This window comes from Typopeltis vanoorti, chromosome 7, assembly GCF_054136105.1.
Source record: "Typopeltis vanoorti isolate ZY-2024b chromosome 7, IOZ_Tvanoo_1.0, whole genome shotgun sequence".
NCBI classification, from domain to species: domain Eukaryota; kingdom Metazoa; phylum Arthropoda; class Arachnida; order Uropygi; family Thelyphonidae; genus Typopeltis; species Typopeltis vanoorti.
Genome location: NC_143555.1, coordinates 89,950,846 through 89,961,077, shown reverse-complemented (window position 1 = coordinate 89,961,077; position 10,232 = coordinate 89,950,846). Strand labels below are relative to the sequence as shown.

The 10,232-nt window shown below is 36.7% G+C and overlaps 1 protein-coding gene across 1 annotated transcript in view; it reads left to right on the top strand.

Moving 5' to 3' along the window:
* Positions 1 to 1,641: 1,641 nt before the first annotated feature.
* The window catches only part of LOC150104850 (uncharacterized), a 100,175-nt gene continuing 91,584 nt past the window's right edge, over positions 1,642 to 10,232 (top strand). Inside the window, exon 1 of the mRNA XM_090396010.1 lies at positions 1,642 to 1,687. The gene's annotated coding sequence lies outside the window, so the exon portion shown is untranslated. The remainder of the gene's footprint in view (positions 1,688 to 10,232) is intronic.

The window sequence follows — 10,232 nt, the reverse complement described above, 5'->3', positions numbered from 1 at the left end:
GTATCTTCTCTCACCTCCTCTGTTACCACCTCCATCACAATATTAAACAGAAACGGACTTAATGCTGACCCTTGATGCAAGCCAACTGTTACTTGAAAACTTTCTGTCTGTCCCAAACAGGTCCGAACACTTGTCTTCACATTTCTGTACATTTCCCGCACCAACCTGACATATTTCTCCGGCACCTTCTTCTCCCTCAGACACCTCCAGACTTCTTGCCTTGGCACTCTATCGTATGCTTTCTTCAGATCAATAAATACCAGATGTAGCTCCCTTTGTTTCTCTCGATATTTTTCCATCATCTGCCATAACCCAAAGATAGCATCTGTTGTTGATCTACCAGGCATGAATCGAAATTGTTCCTTTGCAATCTCCACCTCCTCTCTCAATCTACCATCAAGAACCCTTTCTAGGATCTTCATTGTGTGGAACATCAACTTTATTCTTCTGTAATTTTTAGAGTTTTGTACATCTCCTTTACCCTTGTAGATGGGAACAAGAGTACTCTCCCTCCATTCCTCGGGTATATTTTCCTGTTGGCAAACTTTCATGAACAGGTCCCACAACAGGTCAATTCCCTCTTCCCCCAGTGCCTTCCATGCCTCCACTGGAATTCTGTCGGGCCCATCGATTTTCCATTCCTCATCCTCTTCATGGCCTCCGTCACTTCCACTCTACTGATGTTCTACACCATCCGCTCAGAAGGCTGCCCATCTCCTCTGAGAGTCCTTGCATTTTCCTCATTCAAAAGTCCCTGAAAGTATATTTTCCATCTGTTTCTTATGTCCACATAAGAAACAGATGGAAAATAAAAGAAAACTGTTTCTTAGGCCCACAAAATTAGCATATACTAATTAATTAAAAAAAAAAATCAGCTAACGCCTTTTTATTTCCGTATACGGGGAGTAGGCGAGGCCATTTAGCCCTGTCTAACTTTTGGAGACTGAGTGGGCAGTTCAATCTCCACTGGTACCAATCAGAGATAGATGGCCCAAGGCTATCACTAATTAAGCGGTACTCAGTGAAGAGAGACGGCTTAAATGTGCCGCCATCTCGTGGTCCCTAACCCTAACACAATATATTTAATGTCTGAAATAATGTGGGTTCTACGGTCGATGTTCTTGAGTTTACAGGACGAAAAACCCGAGTTTCCGGGAGGAAAAACCTGCTTGCCCGTGTCAGAGATCGACTAACTCGGGAACCGGTAGAAAAAAGGTTTAGAAAAATTTCCTCTAGTCGCCGACTAGACTCGGAACCAAGTCTTCCTTCGTGCGGCCAAGCGCCGTGGTTGGCAAACACCACATCCACTGAGCTACACAGGCTCTGCTATTTAATATTAGTATACTACTAATTAATATTAGTATTATAAAATCTGTTGGTAATGATTTCTTGCTTTGAAGTTCACTATATAACTAAATGGAATATATATGCACACACCTAGAGACTTCCCACGTTGATACAGCATGATCAGTGTCACCAACCCACTTATATCCCTCATAATTCTATCAAAAAATAGCCAAGGTCCGAACAACGAGTATTTCAGATAAAACAATCATCACATAAGAGCTTGAATATTTTGATAATCTTTTACCCTCTCTCTTCACTCTGGGTGGCGCTGTAATAAAACCGACGCTGCATACAGCGACTGTCATTTTAAATCGGCCGCGATCCTTCCTAAGTAAACTTGGTAAGGTGATTCTAATAGAAATATTCACATATTTGCTATTTTTCTGGTACTGTATTAATTCCAAAAATGGGAAGCCAGTTTATGTTAGAAGAGTATTTGAACCAAAACACTCCAGCAGTTACTGATAAGAGGGACAGCGTGTGTGTGTGTATATATACTTTGAAATTGTATGCTCGTATTTAATGTGTTTTTTCTAAACTGCATTTTGTAAAATAATTTTCCGGGTGAAATAGAATAGCTCTACTTATAATATGTGTATATATATATATATATATATTTTTTTTTTTTTTTTTTTGCATACTGTTGGAATTGCTCTTTTAAACAGATATAATACCATCATTTTCAAAACCTCAGAGGTTTCCTATAGCAAAAGTCAGTTGACTCGTAGCTAATGGACATTTTTCTTTTCAGTAAAACAGTAATTGAATAAATACTTATAATTATTGTAATGATTAATAATTTCAACTTGGGTGATAGGGAGTTGGCTCTCTACCAGCTCCTGCAGCGAGACAGAATGTTATTCATGATGTCTCATTCCCCCATGACATTTATTAACCGGGTATCTCAGTTAAGTACCAAAACTCACCGTGGAAGGTCTCCATGCTAACTGTTACAAGTACTTATCTCATAAACTTATTTGCTGATAGTGCACTAACATCAACCTCCAACTCATTCGCCATTATTCAAACAAAATATCTGACATGTCTGCTCACCATACATTTAAGTCTAACCATATATTAAAAAAAAAAAAATCTTGTGTCCTTTCTATAAAACCCCTTTAGCAACTTATAAAGAGATAATTTCATATCCTCCACTTGTCAGTGTATTTCGATACCTGAGTGATTTTTCCCATTTGCAATATGTCTGCTGAACTTCAAGTTATCCACCATCATCTCCAAATTCCTTATTGCAGCACAGTTCCATAAGTATAATACATATCTTGCAATTATCTTTTCAGTATGTGGCAAAATTATGCACATAATTTTGCCATATTAACTGGCAATGCTTATTCTTTTCTCATAGTGTCAGTCTATTTAAATTGTCCTTTAGGATTTATATTTCACTTTATTTATTATTGCTCTCCTAGGTCTGGCATCAACAGAATCAGATTCTGATTTCTTAGCTGACTCACATTGAACATAGGATTTTTCATCCAATTAAATAGAAAATATCTCAAGGAGAAACGCACTTTCTAAGCATAATACAGATTTCTATAAATGAATAATAATATTTTAAATGTAATCTATGCATAGCTCAGCTTGTTTCATGTGTATTCTAATATTTCAGCTGTGACAGTGACTAAAATTCTAATTTTGTTGAACTTTTGTAGCAAAATTACTTTTAATATGTACATATTTTGTACACATTAAAAGTAAAGATGCAGCAAAATATATATATAATGATACTAGTACTAATAAGTGAAAAACAAAAATCTGATGATATCAATACTACTGAGTGAGCAAAGAAATTGATCATTTTTTACCCAACTATTGATACCTATTTGTGAAACAGCCATACTGAAAAAATTTGGGATCTCAATATTGCCAGTTTCTTTAAATTGATTATCATTATTATTACCTCCAAGGACTCATTGCAGAAGGACACTGTATTCCACTACACATATCATGCTATCTACCCTGCTACTTAATGCTCCAACTGTACTACCATCAATGCACAACATGGTGGAGAGAGAGAGTTGGAAGTTCAGAGGGCATATTACAAAAGTTGGTAAAATAGGTTCAAAAGATCACTTGGATATTGAAAGAGACTAATAAGTAAAGATATGCAGTATTATATTACTGTTTGATATATTTATTATGTGGATTATCATTATAGGTTACCTAAGGTCTTATTACATAAGAATTATTGATCAAGTTTTGCGAACCATAAAATATTATGGATGGTTGCATACAAAACTAATTGCATAGTTGAACAACTATTTTAGGTTAGGTAGCTAACAAAAATTTAGTTTGAAAAATATTTGCATTTAAATCACTGACATTCTTTTGGGAAAACCCTATATAATTTATCATAGCTTTATTTGCATTTTCCTTTCAATCAGCTCAACCTAGCCATACTGTTCACTTCTCAGAAAGGCTTTAAAAAAATCCCACATTTGCTCCTGTAACTAATATTTTTGTTTTAAGCTAAGCCATCATAATTCCTTATTTAGCCTCTCACTTTGATAAATTATATCAACTGACCCCCCTCCCCAATACTATATATACATCATCAGTAGAGGGCCAAAGGAGTGGAGAGTCTAAATCCCCCCCCCCTCTTCATCTTTTCTGCTCAAGGATTAGCACCTTGAAGTGGTGATCTATTACTGTTCTTTAAATAGATTTTATCTTTTATTGAATTTTTGTTAGTGATAGCATTTTAGGAGAAAATGGTAAAAAAAATTTTTTTTCTACTGCTCTCTACTAAAAAAAGTAGTTTCCATTACGATCAGTCCATATGAACACATTTTATGATTACCTTATTACACATTATTGAAAAATAGTTTGAAGTTGTACTGTTTTGTTTGTGTTATAGAGATTGATCCGTTTTTTGGATTGGGTGCAGGAATTGTCTGTAGCATTTCATGCTGAAATATTGTTGATTTGGTTATTTTTCTGTGATTTACTGTATGCTGTGGAAATTCTTAAAAATGGTGACCATAAGTGTGCGAAATGAAAGTTTTGGCTTAGTCTTTGAGTTTCGTATTGGTCTTTTACCAGTTTATATATGCACCAGAATTGTTTTGTGTATATTTGATGGAAAATGCAAGAGCTGTATGCCCAGAAGTATGAATTTATTTTTTTTATGTGAATCCTACTTATAAACCTCTAGTACGTTAGTACTGTGGGTGATGAGCTAAGAGTTAGGTAATTCAGAAATCCTGCTGAAGTTTTTTTGAGCATAAAGACATAAAACATCCATGCCCACAATGGGATTTAAACTCACAGCCAGCAAATCAGGCTGGCATACAATAGTAAATGGAGTGCACCTATTGAGGCATGCCAATCATTATAAATGCCTGCTTTGTGATGAGAGTCAACAAAAAAATGGAGAAAAGTTAGTCATGATTGTTAGGAAAGTGGGGTTGAAGAACTTAGGCAAAAGTAAATGTATTGAGGATAGAGAGTGAATCGAACATATGCAGGATGAAAATGAGCATCTGAAGAAGTGATTGACTGTTATAAATGAGAGGGAAAAAGTTGGTAAGGTGAAGGAAGTGTCACAAGATTCATATGACACACACTGCCTCATCTTTCACTACGTTTTGTATTTTCTTCTGACTTATGCTTTCATCATTTTTATTTCATCAACCATCACTCACTGCTACATTCTTCTCTTCATTCTCTTATAATCAGGGTTTGAAAAAAGAGCTTGTCTGCTCATCCATGATGGTGAGAATTTTTTGCTGACAAATAAAAGGAGTTTGTTTAATACCATCAATTTTATTTACATACTGTCATTTCTGTTGCATGCTTTGTCATAAGTAGCTTGTATTTTTACCTTATTGCACCTATTAAATCATGCCAGTCATTATAAATTTGTTTTGTCTATTATCACTGATTATATCCTGTTAGTCACAGTGGAATATGACTAATAGGATATACATGCAGCATTTAATCTTTATAACATGTGCACCAATTACTAACAATTGCCACACCACTCAACAGTGATAATTAGCTTATTTCATACTGAATGATGGCATATGCAGAAAACTTGAAAACAGTTGAGAAAGAATGATTATAGATTTTTTTTTTCTCAGAAATGTATGATTTCTTTATATTGATTATAAAAAAAGTAACCGTAATGTTTTTTTCATTGTTTTCTCAGTTGCAGATGCAACATGTTTGGAGTGGTGCACTTAAATTTCTCTGAAAATTCTTGACACTGTCCAGAGGAGAGCAATTCGGATCATACATGATCTCTCTCTCTTATAATTTCACTTCATCCTCTTATCTCACAGATGCAACATTTTGGCACTTATCTACAGGTACTTCAACAGTCATTACTTTACTGAATTGGCAACCATCATTGCTCCATTTTCTATTTCACCTGTTAATACAAGAGCAGAGCAGCTGCCCAGCACCCCTTCACTGTGCAACTGCAAACACACCGAACCTTCTTTTCTTCTTTCTCTTTATTTCCATCTACCTCCATCTTCTGGATCAGCCTTTTGCAAGAAGCATTTGCAAGCAATTACATCCTGCAATTCTTCAAAAAAAAAAAAAAAAAAAAAAGAAAATTCAAACTTTTCACTCCTCACCCACACCATACAAATGGCACTGATATGCTTATAGCCTTTGACCTCTTGTGTATGGGATCAATATATATATATATATATATATATACATATAAAAACAAACAAACCCTGAGGAAACATACTGACATCACTGGCACTGTCTGTCCAATGTTTTGGCACCATTCTTAACGCACTAATTTAGTTTTGACTAAACTTCATCTGTTTGTTCTGCTTATATTAGCTTGTAACAGCTGTAAAGAAGCATCTATAAATCCATATCATATTTTGAAAGGGCCAAAATAATTCCGGGTTTCCTCCATGCTCACATTTAGATTGTCCCATAGGTACCTCATCTAAAGACAAGGATAACTTACTGGCATCACTCTTCTTTTCCAATTCATGCATTGATGATCAGTGGAAAGGTCCCCCGCCACCTTACCAAGAACTGCTCACTCCATGTCACCCATAGTCTTTCATCAGAAAAATCCAAAGATCCTTAAACAAACCGCAACTCACACAAAGCATCTTGTTGTGATGATATCCCACCTATTGTGTTAAAAGCCCCAGAATTAACACCTATCCTATATTGCTTCTTCAATCTATCCTATTCAACTCACATTTATCCTACAGCAAGGAAAGAAACAGGCCCACATCCAGCCCATTCCAAACTAATGTCCAATTGCTATCGCTTCTGTTCTCTTTAAAACTATGGAGAAGGCTATTAACAATCAATTTCTGCACCACCTAGAGACCACCAACTAATTGATAACCAGCAATATGGATTCTACCACTCTCGATTCATAGCCAGTACTTCTAGCCTTAGCCATCCTCCTCTGGACTCGAGCAATGAAAAATTCAGAAACTAATGTAGTCACTCTTGACATCTCAAAATCATTTGATTAGGTTTGACAGAAGGGTCTACTTACCCAACTATCATTCTGTAGTCTGCCTTCCATCCTCTGTAACTGGGTTCTGTACAGTGTTTCATACTCTCACCTCCTCTCTTCATCCTGTATATTAATAGCCTGCTCTCATAGACTTCAGATCCTATCTGTAGTTTCACAGGTGACAGTACATGCACTTCATTTTTCCTTTTCATTTGACAAATTTTGTACTTCCCAGTTGTTAGACCTCAAGATCCATCATAACCAGTGTCTTGAACTTCAGTCTCCTAGCTATATACTAGTGGGGTAAGAACAACCTTGTAGACTTAAGTATAGAACCTCAGTCCTGTCTGATCTCTTGCAAGAAACAGTTAACATTTCTTCTTCTAATCTTCAGTAGTAATAACCTGATAAAACATAATAAGATTTTCCTCCTTGGTCGAACTGACCTGCACCTCCAGCCTATCCTAGCATCTCAACTATAGCTTCTGCAGCCACCAAAACACTTTTCTGCTCAAGATGCTGTTTCACATTTTTTTTGTAGCTGCTAACTCTATACAAATCCTAAATCTACCAAACCACCATGGAATATTGCTCACATATTTTGAGTGGTGCACCAAAATCCTAAGATTATTTGATGCTATCCAGAAGTGAGCAATCTAGTTAATGATTCCTCTCTCATGGATCCATTTCAGTCCCTCTCCCATAGATGTTTAGTTGTTGCAGCCTTATGCCTCTTACAGATATTTCCATGGACAATGCCCTGTTGAATTGGCCACTATCATTCTTCCACTTTGCTCCAAAATCATAGGAACAAGAGCTGCTGCCAACCCACACCTGTTTACAGCTCAGCTTGAAGCTTGCTAAACCACCTTCTCTGCCTCCTGTTTTATTGTTTCATTCTATCTTTTTTGTTCTGTGGAACAGACTCTTCCATTCTGTCTTCCTCAAAGAATACAGTTTTCAGCTGTTCAAAAAAAAAAAAAAAGTGAACACATTCCTTCATTCTTCTCACCTCTTGTGTCCACGTATGGCACTAATATTATTATTATTGTACAAGCACCTCCATGGAGTCTGACGGGAGACCCAACCTATCCACACAATCTATCATACCTCTCCTTGAACCTATTAACAGACAAAGCGCTCACAACAGACTCTGGCAACTCATTCTACTCATTCACAACTCTCCAAGCACAAAATCTAAAACCTAACCACACTTTTATTCAACTTCCAGGGATGACCCCTTGTTCTGTCCCCTCCTGCGTGAATCCTATAAAACTCTTTAAGCAACTTTAATGTTTATCTAAATCACTTAGGGAATTGAAACAACGTAGATCCGAATATAAATTAAATTATACTTTAATAAATATTTCCGATATTTCAGCAATGTCACATTGCCATTTTCAAAAGGAACTTACAAAAAGGCAGGTGCACACAGGCTCTAACAATACAGTAACTGAGAATGAAGATATGAAGCTATCGTTCTCCTAGAAGTCCTGATGGTGCCCTCTGGTGGGCTAAGTAGGCGTTCTTGGCCGTTGGGCTGAAGGTCTGCTGATGTATGCCTCCCAAATTTGGGGCAGTTGCATACAACCAAATTTGTTGAGGTTTGGAGAGTTTCTTAGGGCAGAGGCTGATTCCATAAATAATCTTTCGAATTTATATTTGCTCCGGTATATTACTGTTGCTTTCTTCCACCGTATTCTGTGGCGAGTATCCAGAGCATGGTCTGCAAGACCAGAATGGCTATACTTGTAACTTTAACGTTTAACTTTAATTTAACTTGGAACTTTAATGTTTCTATCATATCCTATCAATCAACTTCTGCAATCCACACACCCTCAGTTTATCTTCATATGGACCATGCCACAGATCACTCACTTCTGAATATGTTATAAGGCTTGCAACCATTTGTGTGTGGGTCATATATATATATATATATATAGATATATATGTGTAAAAGTTAATGTGTGTAGACTTAATGGTTTATTTTATTGATAGTATGTCTTGAATCATTCTGTTTTTACCCTTGTTTAGGATGATATAAAAGAAATTTCTTCATAAGAGTGATTCAAGCATATTATAAGTGTTAACTGGAAACATGCATGACAGTGATCATGTATCATTAAAAAATAGTAATAAATCACTGTTGTATGATTTTTTTATGTTTAATAGATCAATAAACAACATATAGTATGGTACAAAAAAACAGTATACTGAATAACTATGATATAATGGAGTTAACAGGTTTATTAACAATGAAATATATGTTTACACATGATGATATGTACATCCACAACTATTGGTGGAATCTTGGCTGAATAAAGCATTAATGATGCTAGATTACGTGCATTTCAAGGCGCCCACTTGAAATGGGCACCTTGTCTTTCAAAACAGGTTTTATAGTGCATGTGAAGATTCTCTGTTATCTTGGAGAATAAGGGTTGGGACATCTGCTGGCATGTGTAATTTTATCCCTTAGTTCATCAAGGTTTGAAGGCAGGTCACGGGGGGGGGGGGGTAGGAATGGATCCATTCTTTCAACATACCCTGAACGAAGGCATCAAACGATGTGAGGTCAGGAGAATGTGAAGAGTACTGGAATTTTGTGAACCTCAAAATGAGCCCCCCCCCTCCCTCTTTAATGAAGTAGGCCCAATTATGCCATGGCCAGAAACCACACACCATGTGGTGACCTCTTCACTGCAAGAAAGTTTCTCTTGGACAAATTCTGGTCTCAAGAAAGAAACCTGTAGGTTTGTTTGTTTGCATGACCATTTAAATGAAAATGCGGTTCATCTGAAAACCAGACAGTATGGAGGATGGATGGATCTACATTGACCAGCATGCATGCATGCGTGCAGAGTATTCCTGCCATGCATCATAATCTTTTGTGCTGTTAAACACTGACCCACCTGAATATGTATGAAAAGGCACCCTTAAGGATTCTCTGTAGTGACCTTCTGCTTGTTATCCCAAGTTTTACTGCTGTTTGGCATTGACTGTGTTTTGGAGACTGTGACGCTTGTTCCAACACATGCTAGTGATTCTCATTTGTGTTAACAGTTCGTGGTCTCTCACCAAATGCTCATTGAGGCATTACGCTCCCGGTATGTCGGAACCTCTCGATTAAGGCAACAATGACAACATTGTTTGGAGGCACACTTATGGAAACGATGAAGAAGTTGCTCACAAACATATCATAGGCTTGCACCATTTACTCTACCAACTCTCTATGAACGAAAATAATGCTCAACAATAAATTTCTTTTCTTCCAACATCAACGCCACTGCTACAGCTAAATGTAATAGTGTAGACTCTACACATGCTGTTCTATTAATGTGCATGCAGTTGAACAGTATATCTCATAGCACGTATACTTTAAAGGGGGAGGTGTCGAAGTTCAGTAGTGTTCTTTTTGCAC